At 36.5% G+C, this 13,530-nt stretch overlaps 1 pseudogene; it reads left to right on the forward strand.

Annotated features, from left to right (window-relative positions):
- Nucleotides 1-13,350: 13,350 nt before the first annotated feature.
- The window catches only part of LOC116895872, a 64,166-nt pseudogene continuing 63,986 nt past the window's right edge, over nt 13,351-13,530 (forward strand).

Consider the following 13,530-nt stretch of genomic DNA (forward strand, 5'->3'; position numbering starts at 1 on the left):
TGTTATCAAGAATAAAAGGAACATGTTTAGAGTAAATTCCTTGCTACTATTAGAGGGGCTACGCTGCAGTGGTTCTTAGGCTCCTAATGCTGTGACTCTTTACTACAGGTCTTCATGACAGAGTGACCCCCAACCATAAATTTATTTTCCTTGAAGTCTTGTAAGTGTAATTTTGATACTTCTATGAATCATAATGTAAATATCTGGTCTTAGGTGACTACTGTGAAATGGACAGTAGGCCAACAATTGGCCAGAAGGGTTTTGCAACCCACAGGTTGAGAACCTCTGTGTTTGAGCTACTGGGAACCAAATTACCTGGTGTCAATAATTTGCAAATTCTAAGATTGCTTGGCAGAGTAAGACTCTCTGTAAGGAAAAAATGGGTGTTTCCATTGTTACTCTCTGATTAGGGTAATGGCTTTCAGATATGTCTGGGTTAGTCACCAAGACCAATAAATAACATGTTCTGATGTATTTTTGACAGCATTAGCAGGTGGATTAGAAACAATAGATTAGTAGGCCTTATCTGAAAAGACTTAATTATACCACAAACTTCATAAGAGAAGACTCTTGGTTAGGTTGAAATCATAGAACCTGATTATCTGTAAGTACAAGAAGGTGGGGTATGGGTTGGGCAGAAATCAATGAGATGAGGAAGATATTATCAGGAACTTGTTTTATTTCCAGATCTCTAAAAGCGAACAGAAATATCAAATAAAAGACACAAAACAAATCAGACCTCTGCTAAACCATCGAGTTGAGCCCCCTATCACTCAAGTTGAGCCTCCAAGTTGGTATTAAAATATTGCAGTATCAATTAAAAAATTAATGACATATGACTACTTACTGGAAAATGAAATATCATAAATTTTTCCCCTTAGAAAATCTTAATTTTCCTGTCCTAAAAGAATCTTTGAACAACTATCATTGATTTATAGCACCAACCAGAAAAGAGGACATGGAGTGTGTGTGTGTGTGTGTGTGTGTGTGTGTGTGTGTGTGTGTGCGCGCGCGCGCGCGCATGTGTGTTTTCATGTAAGAGAAAGAAAGAGAAAATGTCTAGATCTAATGGGATTTAAGTCCCATCGCCTTATTATACATAATATGTAGGAGTGTAAGTCACCTTAAAAAGAATAACAACACACACACGTGTATGAATATAATATATCCACATGTATCTTATATGGTTATGCATGTATTATCTATCTATCTATCTATCTATCTATCTATCTATCTATCTATCTATCTATCTATCCATCTATCTATCTAGTGTTGTTTAATACAACCTTACACATGGCAACTTTTAGGCCCCCTATGAGTAGTGGAAGAAATAGATTTCGAACACAGCATCTGACATTTAAGATATAGAGCATAGACTTTGAGTTCAGATCTTTGAAAGCAAAAGCAGATGAGTGAACTCTCACTCATACCGCACAAGCATATGATTACATCTAGAAGAATTTTTACTGAAATTACTTACATGCCTTTCTTTTTTTTTTTTTTTTTATTAACTTGAGTATTTCTTATTTACATTTCGAGTGTTATTCCCTTTCCGGTTTCTGGGCAAAACATCCCCCTAATCCTCCCCCCCTTCTTTATCGTGTTTCCCCCTCCCCATCCTCCCCCATTGCCCTCCCCCAACAATCACTTCACTGGGGTTCAGTCTTAGCAGGACCCAGGGCTTCCCCCTTCCACAGTCTTGCATTGTTAGTTGATAATCTTGATCACAGAGCACCCTTACCAAGAACTGCTTTGTCTGGTAGCAATATTTATAATATCTAGGAAGAGAGGATATATTTATATGATAAATCATCTTTCATTAATCAAATTAGTGGAAATCATAATACTAACAAATTTAGAAATAATCTGCATGTTCCTCAGGAGAAGGGATTTAATATTCTGTATTACTTTTTATTCACTGTTAATCTCTCTGGAAATCTTGGTATGATTTAGGTATTTTTAATAATACAGCAGAAATATTCATGACTATATACTGCCAATTATGGAAAACATAAGTGGCTTGATGGATATAATAATTAATTAGTGAATATTAAGTATATTAAATACTTTAACTGTTATTGAAAACAATTATTAAAATATTTTATTAGTTACAGCATCACAGATTAATAGGTTTTAAACTAATGTATATATTAAGGTGTGATGTAGCAGGTGCTTGTAATTTTAGCACTTGCAAACAGAAATGGAGAATTGATATGAATTTAGTCTCATTTGCTCCACATAGTGGAGCTCAACTTTCATTCTGCATAACAAGGACATGCTTATAATCGTAAAAGTCAGGATGAGGATGCAGGAGAATCAAGTTAAATATCACACACGATTACACAGCACGTTTCAGGCCAGGCTGGTGTAGGTGGCACAGTCTCATTAAAAAATCGTTAAGCTACCCAAAGACTATACATGGACTGACCCTGGACTCTGACCTCATAGGTAGCAATGAATAGCCTAGTAAGAGCACCAGTGGAAGGGGACGCCCTTGCTCCTGCCAAGACTGAACTCCCAGTGAACGTGATTGTTGCGGGAGGGGAGGGCGATAATGGGAGGAGGATGGGGAGGGGAACACCAAGACAGAAGGGGAGGGGAAGGGGTTAGGGTGATGTTGACCTGGAAACCGGAAAGGGAATAACAATCGAAATGTTATTTACATACCTAAGTTAATAAAGACATACCTAAGTTAATAAAGATGAAAAAAAACCGTTAAGCATAAAATCAATTTACATATAGAGATCTATATGTAAATATGCATACATTAATTTCTTAGAAAGAAATAACTTACAGAAAACATGTAAATCAGAATATTTAACAAGTCCTAGGTTTTCTTGTCTTCTGTAACAGAAACAGGGAGGCCCATTGAGGATTGTTTGGTGTGTATTTTAGGCAAGCCTTGGTAACAATTCTAATTTTATTTTCCAGAAGAATGATTCATGAGTCATTACTCTTCTTTCTGTTCTGTTATTTGTGGTAAATTTCACATGAAAATAGACAGTGTTGCAATTTAGTGGTAAATCCTCTTCCTGAGTGTTGGGATGCCCTGGGGCCCATACTGGGCTCCCAACATCCAAGAAGTTAATTTCAGGACATGCCACGCAGAAAAGTGTGATACTTTACAGGAAAAAGGAATAAACCAACAGGGAAATTAAAGCACATTATTTTCAATAAAATCTGTGTTTTCAGCCACACAAGCCATTTTCTTTTTTCAAGTTTCCCAATTTACTATGTTGCCTAACATAGTCCCTTTTTTCTTTTGTGTATATTGACTCCCAAAAAGACATTGCTATGTTATGTTTTACATTCAGTTTTAATTTTATTTTTTCCTTCTATAATTTTTATGTGTGTTATGTAAAACAGAGTGGTATGTGTGTGTGTGTGTGTGTGTGTGTGTGTGTGTGTGTTTGTGTGTATGTAATAGAAAGAAGGGGTGGGAGGAAAAAAGAGAGAGGGTCTTAATGTTGGGCACCACCATCCCTAAGTTTTACTTAATCATTATCTCTTAATAAATTTCATCTTACCAAATGACTGCCACGCTTTCTTCTCTTTTTCTTTCCTTCCTGTCTTTTGAAAATCAAATGTTCTATGCTCTGTCATCTGAGGCTTCTAGCTCCACATCTTTTCTTTTGGAGTAGTAGAAACATAATCTAGTGTTTCACATGTGTTTGGTAAGTGAGAGGCCACTAGCCATATTTTTCAGCCCAAAATTTCATTTATAAATGCAATGCTAACATTGTTTTTGCAGTTTGTATTAATCCTGTCCGAAAGTTCTTAGACTCTATGACCAGAGGAACAGTGGAAAACATAAGGTCACTCACATATCATCTAAACGTTGTGTGTGCTGTGTTAGCTGGTTGTCATAGCACATATGTGTATCTTTTCAGCAAGGGTCCCCAATATGCTGACCCAATTCCAGCAGCTCAATGAAGAAGAAAACCCAAGAATTTGAGCAGATAATTTAAAAAGTTGATGAAAATGTCTACATATAATTTAATGTTTTTGTTATGTTAGATAAGATTGATGAAGCTAAGAAGCAGACACGGATAGGAACTGGATGTAGATCTCTCCTGAGAGACAGAAGCAGAGCATGTCCAGTACTGAGGCGAACTCTAGCAGTAAACTTCTGAACTGAGAACGGGACTGCCTCTGGGGGAATTAGAGGAATGATTGAAAGAGCTGAAGGGGCTTGCAACCCCATAAGAACAACAATGCCAAATAACCTGAGCTTCCAGGGACTAAACCACTATGCAAAGACTATACACGGACTGATCCTGGACTCCAACTACAAGTGCAGCAGAGAACAGCCTGGGGCATGAGTGTAAGGGGAAGCTCTTGGTCCTGCCAAGGTTGGACCCCTAGTGAAGGGGAATGTCCAGGGGTGGTAAGAGGGGTAGTTGGGAGGGAAACAACCTTATGGGAGAAGGGAAGGGGATAGGGGGCTTATGGACAGGAAATAAGGGAATAAGTGTTGAAATGTAAATAAAGAAATATATCCAATAAAAAAAGAAAAACTTTCTGCAGCAAATTATTGGTTCCCTTCTGTTCTCTATGAGCACAAGTATGGCCACAAAATAGCATCACAAAGGCTGGCATTTCATGGCTTCCTTTGCATCCAACATCACACTGAAGATTTCATCAAGACATTCTCACTAAATCCTCATAACAACCTACCACATGGGTAGACATACCTACTGCATAGGACATAGCAACGCGTTCAGAGGGACCATCCTCACAGGCTACTTTCTGTGAAATCCAGGATATGAATCACAGGTGTCAGACTCCATTTCTGCAAGGGCCAACTGGAGAATAGCATTACTATAAAATTGTAATTGATTGGAGATTAAAGTGATAATTCTGTTCCAAAGGAAGGGCTGATACTGTTACTAACATTATGCAAATTCACTGGTGGCTCATATAATCACCTTTCTTTGATTCATAAAGGTGATATTCATTATAGCACCAGAGTCTATGAGCACAAGAAATGTCTATTCTGAGCATCTCTCCAGCCTGAAGCTGGGAAACTTTTGCTTATTGCCTTTCTTTTGTGTTTGTACATTCTTGCCTGATTGTGCTAGCTATCTGTTGACTCTTGTCTCCCCTCTTCTTTGTTCTACTGTACACATATTCATGAATGTTGAGAACAATTTAACTATCATTTCTTGTTCTGTTTTAAACACATGGCCTGAAATAGCTTTTTCCTGACAAATGATCAAATTAAAAGAGAATTCAAAAATGAGTAGGTGCCATTTTTAATGAGGTGTGCACTCCATTAAATGTAGATGTCTATATAAACATAGTATAAATATAAAACATGTATGAACAATATAACATATATATAATATATATACATAAAATGAAATACATAGTAGGACCTATCAGTATAATAATTTTATAAATACATATCTCAAAAAGAAATGAATAACATATAACTGTGACAATCTTCAGTCACAGTAAGACTTTCAAAGCACAAATACCAATAACCCCATTGCCATGTTTACCCAAGAAACAGGAAAGGCTTTAAAAATATATGTTCACTGATCAAGATGGTTTGTCATAATACTCAACTATTGTATTTCTTCTGGGACATATCTAGCATTGTATTAAAAATGAATCTTAGTACAAAATTCATAATTTTTGACACAATAACCCTTAATGCAACCCAGAAAACTATGAACAGTGTAGGTGTTTCAGTTATCACAAACTGGAATCTAGTTAATGTGAGGTGTTGAATGTGGGCAATTATACAGTGCCAGTAACATTTCTTCTCAGGAACTAAGTGTTAGAACAGTTAGTGATGAACATCTTTAATCTTTACATACTGTAATAGATAGCTATAGATATGTTCCTCAGATCATCACAACACCACTACACACACACACACACACACACACACACACACACACACACACTTCTAAAAACACAAATACACACTGCTCAGTCTGTTTAATGCTAACTATGCACATTTTCAGTGCTGATGATTTTTACTGGATAGCCAATTGGTGTGTTCTTCCCTGGGGAAGTCCAGTTCTCTTGGTCTTAGTGTTCCTTATGTATCTGTTGCACTCTCTAGCATTGAGGCTCCTCGGCTTAATGATGTCCACACTAGCATGCTTAGTGTTGTTCTTTTTTCTCCTCTACATGACTATCTAAACATGAACAAATAAGGTCAACAGAACGGCATCCTTACATGGATGGGAAGTTCTTCTTTTCAAATCACCAAGAAACTTGAAGAAAGCAAAAGGGGTATTTTTACAGGCAACCCTATGCTATAATTGTTCTGAGTCCTGTGAAAAGCTTGTCTTCATGTATGCTTGGAAAACTATCAAGTATTAGTTACTAATGAATGAGCTTTCCATCACTGATTATTGCTCTACCGATGCATTAAGTGCAAGGAGAAATTTGCAGGTAGCTCATGGCTTATTTTTAAGATCCCAGGTGTTCGGTTCATCTGCATCTGAATATGACATGGCATAAGCAGGTTGGCTGATTTGCCAGAATAAACGAGGCCCTGCAGCTCTATACTTTTTACTTTCCTCTGAAATCTAACACAAGCCACATTATTTATTCAGGATGACATTAAGATGCTCACTCTGTACAGAAATAAGCACATTGATGATGTTAATTCCAGCACTTCATTTGCTGCAGAACACTTACACTTAAATACAGCAGAGGACTATGTGACATTTCCCATGCATTTTCCATTTTAGCATGTGATTATAGCTTTCTATTTGTGGCAAGTTACTTCTGCAAGATTTCCTAGATTTAATTTAAAATTTTAAATATTTGACTTCGAAGTTTCTAAGTAACCTGTGTAGGGTCTGAGCGTCACTTACCTTTCTCAGAAGAGACAGTAATCATTGCAATACATTGAGGAGCAGCAACTTTTGTTACTCTAAGGGTAGCCTAAAACAGAACATAAGAATAGTAAACACTGAGAAGCATCAGGAAAGGTATCATAGTCATATAAATCTCTGTGTGAAACACAGCTTCTGAAGAAGCAGATGGGTCTTTTCACAGTGAGCAAGCATTTTATGGTCCATTGGAACACACAAAGCATCAATGAAGAAGGTTAGTCTGTAACCAAACTGTCTTCACTATAGAGGACAAACAACTCAAGGGTGTATCAAGGTGAGCTTCGTCATCGCTGATACATAGACAACGGAGTACAGGAGGTGATGTGGGGCTCAGGCACCCTCATTCTATCACTGATTTTTTGGTTTACAATGTTGGTACTTGCTGCGGTTAGTATCATTAAACAAATTCACTTTTCAAGATCAAAAATCTGAAATGTTTATTGACCATTCAAATATAAGTACTTCTCATTTTAAAAAGGGATCTCCCAGATCTCAAAATAGTAATTTTCTACAAGACTATGACTGCTCAGTAACTATTAAAAATCAGCAAGTACATTATTATAAATGAATATCAAACTTTAGATAAAAGAGTCCTTAAATATGAAAAATGCAATGAAATTCAAAGGAGTATAAAATTATCTGAGGTAATGTACAGGAAGCATAATATAGAGTCTAAATATAATCACAGAAGTTATAACTTAAGGGCTTAAGTTTAACTTAAACTCAGTGGTAAGACCACTTAAAACACAAACACAGGAAGTTAGGTCACATATCCAGCACCAAAATGAACAGCTGGAAAAATTCCCTTAAACCTACAGAGCAGCACTGAGGATGAAGGGCAGAATCAGGGAAATAGCTGTGGCTCGCTGGCTACCAATCTAGCTGACAAGTGACAAGCTTCAGAATCACCAAGAACACATGCCTCCTGGTAACAGTGACAGAGCAGGATAGCCAACATTCCAGCCTTCCTGCAAATGCACATTGGCGTACACAGCCCACCATCCCCTACACAACTATATGCACGTGTCTCCCCAACACACAGTATAATGACTTACTATCAAAGATTTCCTTTTTCAAAATAGAAACCTTATTGAGCAAGAAAATCTCATTCTATCTAAGTGAATATATTAAATAACAAAATAAACACATTCCACATGACTAAAGAACAAAGCTATGCAGAGTTTTGTGATAGATTGTTTCGGTGGATTGTTTTATTATTTTTAGACATTCATTTTTGTTTTGTGTTGAGATTTGTTTCTCTATATAGCTTTGGCTGTCCTTGAACTCACTAAGAGTTATAGGCTGGCCTCAAGCTCACAGAGACCCACATGCCTCAGTCTCCAAAGTTGAGAATAAAGGCTTGTATGTGATCGCTGTGATGAAAGTATCTTGACCTTACTTTTAGAAAAGGTTGCAAAGATAAAACAACAGTAATGAATGACCATGTTCTCAACACACACACACACACACACACACACACACACACACACACACACACACACACACCTACTTACCTAGAATAGTTGAACTGAACCTAGGGCTTCAAATGTACAATGCAAACAACCCCACAACAAGGAAGCTTCTTTTTTTCCCAGTAGATAGGGATGCTACACAAATTCACAACTAGTCAAAATGAAGGAAAAAATGATCATGGGGCTCCTACCTCAAGTTAAAACATATACAAATCACCTAAACTAAGGCTTCTCAAACTTACTTGATCACCTAAACAGTACTCATGTTCTATTCAAATGGGTCAGATTCCATCTTGAGGAGTCAGTCCATCTCTGTCCATCTGGAACAAGCAACACCTCACCTGTGAAATGTCACCCTGAGTACCACCATCCATTTTCAGGTATTTTCCACTTTTGAGTTTCACTCTTTCTCTTTTTCCATAAATTCTGTGACATCATCACTGAAGTCTTAAGTCCCTCAAAGAAATCTGTGAAATTTGGCATCATTTTATTCTGATCTACGATTCATATTGAAAATTTCTGACCTCTTTTTATGCATCACAAATCTAAAACTGAAAGTTTTTTCCAGAATGCTTTTGGAATGCTTAGATCCATCAGAGAAATCACTATCCATGGAAGCTGGACCCTTATGAAATATATTTCTTCAGGAAGAAGACTCGAAAGACAATAGCATTCTTTGATTCATGATCTTCACAATAAATGCTAGCACATACAAAATGTTGTTATTCATATACATCTCAGCAGAACTCCTAAGTGATTGAGTCCCTATTGTCAATAAGAAATGGTATTTTGAAAGCAATTCTTTTTCTGATCAGTAAATTTCAATATGGGACTTTAAATATTCAGCACTCATGGTATAAAGAACGTTTTGGTAACCAAGCAGTCTTTCTCCTTACATTTGTAGAGCCCATGCAAAGTAAACCTAGTGCAATTATTATTCACGTTAGGACTTCACGACAGAAAATAACAGTCAACATCCAGTCACTTGACAAACACCCTATCCTGAGAAATATTTCGGAGAGTTTTTTTCTACATGCAAAGGCCCATCATGTCATATTCCTCCAATAGTAGACAGTTTCAATGACCTTGAAACCTGTAACCCCCTTCAGCATTACCTTAATTAGGTCTTCTGGCTAATTTGTTGGGGATTTTATAAAGCATTTGCTATGTCACCTTGGGTTTTTTTGGTTTTTTTGTTTGTTTGTTTGTTTGTTTTTGTTTGTTTTGTTTTTGTCTTGGAGATGGTTTTACTCACCAAACTCCATAGTATAATTTCAGGTGGCTTCCAAATTTTACTCTGAATATAGCTGAATACAGAATGGCTTGTTTGATGCTTTTCCATCTAGACCACTCAATCCTTCCCAATATAAACAAAAAGTCTGAGTCACTTTTTTATATAACACTTGTTTTATCACATAAATTAGTTATTTTAATTTTCATCAAGAACATTGCCTTTGCATTCACAATATCCTTGTATGGCACTAGGTGTCTGGCTCTCAGCCTCTGTTGGTCTGTAGCATCCCTTGAAGAAAACTTCCTTGTAGCAGTAAGTATGGGGTTTTTCTCTGGCCTGATTCTTAATATCATTGTACCTTGGAGAGCAGAGAGATCAAAGTGGAGTGTGAGAGATAGATGCGTGGTTGGTGTAGTGTTGTGAGAATGCACAACATTAAGTTTCCCATCCTAATTGGGCAGTATCGAGACAATTACAACTGGAACATCCAAGAGTACTGAGCAAAGATCACCATGACTGATACAGTAATAGTAACACAATTACAAATGTGAGACTTTCCAGTCTGTGACAATTAAAGTTAGATCTTTCAAACAAATAAATGGACTTAAAAGACAGATAAGTTTGTTACAAACATACAATTTAAAAAAAATATATTATCTGGGTGGTGTAGTAACACAAAGTTCAGTAACCTGAGGCATACCTACAAGTTAGATGTACAACTAAACTTACAAAAGTTACATCTCATGAAGTTTTCATTCAAATAATAATAAGAATTTCCTTTTCTGCACAAACTTCTAACATCTAGCTGATATACTTTTCCTTTGGAGAGTAGCCTTTCAAACATTCGTGTTGGCCTATATAATTGTGGGTTTGTTGGTACAAATGAATACAGGTGGTGACCATTTTTCCATACATGTGCTGACTGCAGTCTTTGATGTGAGGTGACCTGGGTAATTTGTCACTTTTCCTCAGAGCTTCATGTGTTCTCACTATTGATTTGAGATTCATGTATATTGTGTTCTTTTCCTCTTCTGAGAACTGTGGCTTGTAGAATTTCATCTGTGATTTGCCTGCTTGTTTAATTTGGTATTACTAGTATTAGAGTTCAGGGAACTGTGTTCGTAGTACTGCCTGAGTGTCACTAACTTGTTAGTTTTGCAAATCCATTGGCGTGCTTGCCCAGACACTTTGTATGGGAATCACAGGGCAGTTAGAAGTGTAACCAATAAAAACTTAAGGAAGGGTCAAGATGTGAAATAATTCACAACACAGATAATCTCACATAATGATTAAAATAACTGAATATTAGGCTTACTCTAAAATTTATTTTATGCTATCAGTATTTTGTACTAGTTAAATATATTTTGCTATAGCATATTTATACAAATCTCAAGTTTCAGAAAACCTTTTACAATTTCTTTTAGTGACTCACCTGCTACATATTTATATATGCTCGCTTAAACGAAATTTCGTTAGCAATAGAACAAACGCTTTATTTAAAAACAAAATGAAGACTGGATGGTGTTTATTTAAAGCCACACAAAGAATTGCACATAACAGAGCAGATCATTCTAGATATGGAAATGTGTCTGAATAGTAGCATGCAGTAGTGTGCTTCTTGGTTGTCAAGGCAACTGCATCCAAAATTATTGCATCAAATCTTCATTTTCTATGGGTTTTCAAAAGACAAGAATGTATAAAATAGCAAGGGATATATTTTAATCCCTCCATTTTATATCTGATTTAGCAAATGTCAATAAATTTCACATGAGAAATAATATGGATGGTGGAAATGTAAAGTTTAGACCTAGAGTGAAAATGAAATGGATTCATTCATTTTTTACAAAAGAGAATTGAGAAAGCTGTAAATTAGTTTGTAGGAAATCATTGAGCTTTGCTACCTACTACTTGTTCTCTGGTCAATAACTGGATTCAACTTCAGAAGATGTGCCAATTATAATTATTTATGTTTATATCTTAGCTTCAGCCATACCATGAATCACATAAGAACCTGGTTTGCACTTTTTTTTCCCAGATTTATTTTTGACACTGAGATGCCTCAGGTTATAAAAGTCTCCTACTCATAGATTCTCTATGCAGCAATAACTATCTCCATTCTAGACAATATGAACAGCGCGCTGTTATGTTGCTTATTACAAAAAGCACACATAAATGTTATATATTTTTTTCAGTTTTAGTCTTTCTCTTTTTAACTTCCAGCACAAGGCTTATGGTATGGACGTAGAGAATTCTTTTTCAGCACTATGTATTGAACCCATTCTAGGCAATGACTTGATCACTCTGTAACGTGACCAGCATTTTGAAATATATTTTGAGACAGGAATGCAAACATTTAATCTGTGATTCTACTGTCTCAACCACCTAACCAGCTCTGAATACAGGCATGAATTCTAATTGCAGTAACAATGGGCCTAAGAAGATTATCTATGAAGAGAGGGAAAGACAGATTTCCTTTGAATCAAAGTATCTGATTGTTGTGTAGGTAAAGACACATTCTCATGTGGAGAGGCCACAGGTAAATGTGTAACTGAGATGATTTTAAGGAAAAGTCATTGCTTTAGGATGCTGTGGTGATCGTTTTTGTCCTGATGAACAATAATGTTCTGCCTTACGTGAAGTGCAGATAATTCGATAAAACTACGTTAGTTATACAATGGTAAAAAGGAAACCATAACCCAGGACTTGGTATAGGTTAAGATCCAATAGCAACTAAAATTGCTTTGTTATTCACAATTGTTTTCTACAGAAATGGTATAACAATGTGTATACAGGCAATTAGAATATATATTTTGTAAATCAGACTTGGCCTCCTCTAAAAAAATCCTATGACTATTTCAGGCAATGCTGGGCAGAAAGTGGCAGCATCCATTTCCTCTTCAGGAAGGAGCTAAAAGTGCAGCGTGCCACGGCATGCAGGAGTGTGCTGGCCGTCACGGCCTCCTCTTCTGTTTGTGAGTGTGTGTGCAGCAGCTCAGGAGAGAACCATTTGAGCTTAAGTTATTGGTTCTCTTGCTTTTCTTATTTTGCTGAACTCACTATTTTTTTTTTAAATCCAAATCGATAAGCTATTCAGGCAAACTCTGCAGATAGGACTTTTTATTCTTAAGTCGATTTGACATGTGGTGGGTTTTAGTGTGAATCTAATCAGAGGAGAGGCCCATTTCCAAGCAGTGAGCTTCAGGCTAGGATTCCTTTTGCAAGTTTGCCTAGAAACTGTTCTGCTAAACTATGGCTGTGCTTTAACAAGTGGAAAAATATGTTATTGAGAGGTATGTCTAATAGTCAACTGTCCTGCCAAATGTATTTATGTAAGTCACCCAAGTGTAGTGTACACCATGAGTTTGCTTTGTCTCTTAAGGCTGATTTAAATTTTCAGGTTTCTTTCTTTATACATAGAAAAATATGAAGCTTGAGTCAGCATACCAATTGACTATGGCTCTACTGAGATGTGATTGTATGACTTTAGATAATAAAATGCAACATGTAGCTAATCTCAACAACGACAATGTGTATTAAAATTCAGAAATCTCTTACAAGGAAAAATATTGCAGTAAAACTCACATCATAATGCCAAGATGGAAGCAAACATTTGATAATTACCATACTTTTATTTGTACCCTATCCTCAGTCCTCAAAGCATGGATTTTGGACTTTTTCTGTCACTTCAACATAATTTTCAGGAAAACACAAGAAGGATCAGAACAAAAGATGAGTTACAAGGAGTGAAATTGCTTTGAGCAAGCATATCGAGAAGATTATAAACATGGCAGCAGCACCAGTGTGGAGGTACTTGAGGGACGTCTGTACAAACAAGCAGTCGTCCAAGCAAGCAGAAGAGGGGCTGGGGGTAAGCGCTTCTTCTGTAGACACATGGCTGAAGTAGCTACCCTTTGATTTATGAAACTGTTTCACTATTTGTGACTGCGTTCATTCAGAATTATTT

This window comes from Rattus rattus, chromosome 3 (assembly GCF_011064425.1).
Source record: "Rattus rattus isolate New Zealand chromosome 3, Rrattus_CSIRO_v1, whole genome shotgun sequence".
Lineage (NCBI taxonomy): Eukaryota > Metazoa > Chordata > Mammalia > Rodentia > Muridae > Rattus > Rattus rattus.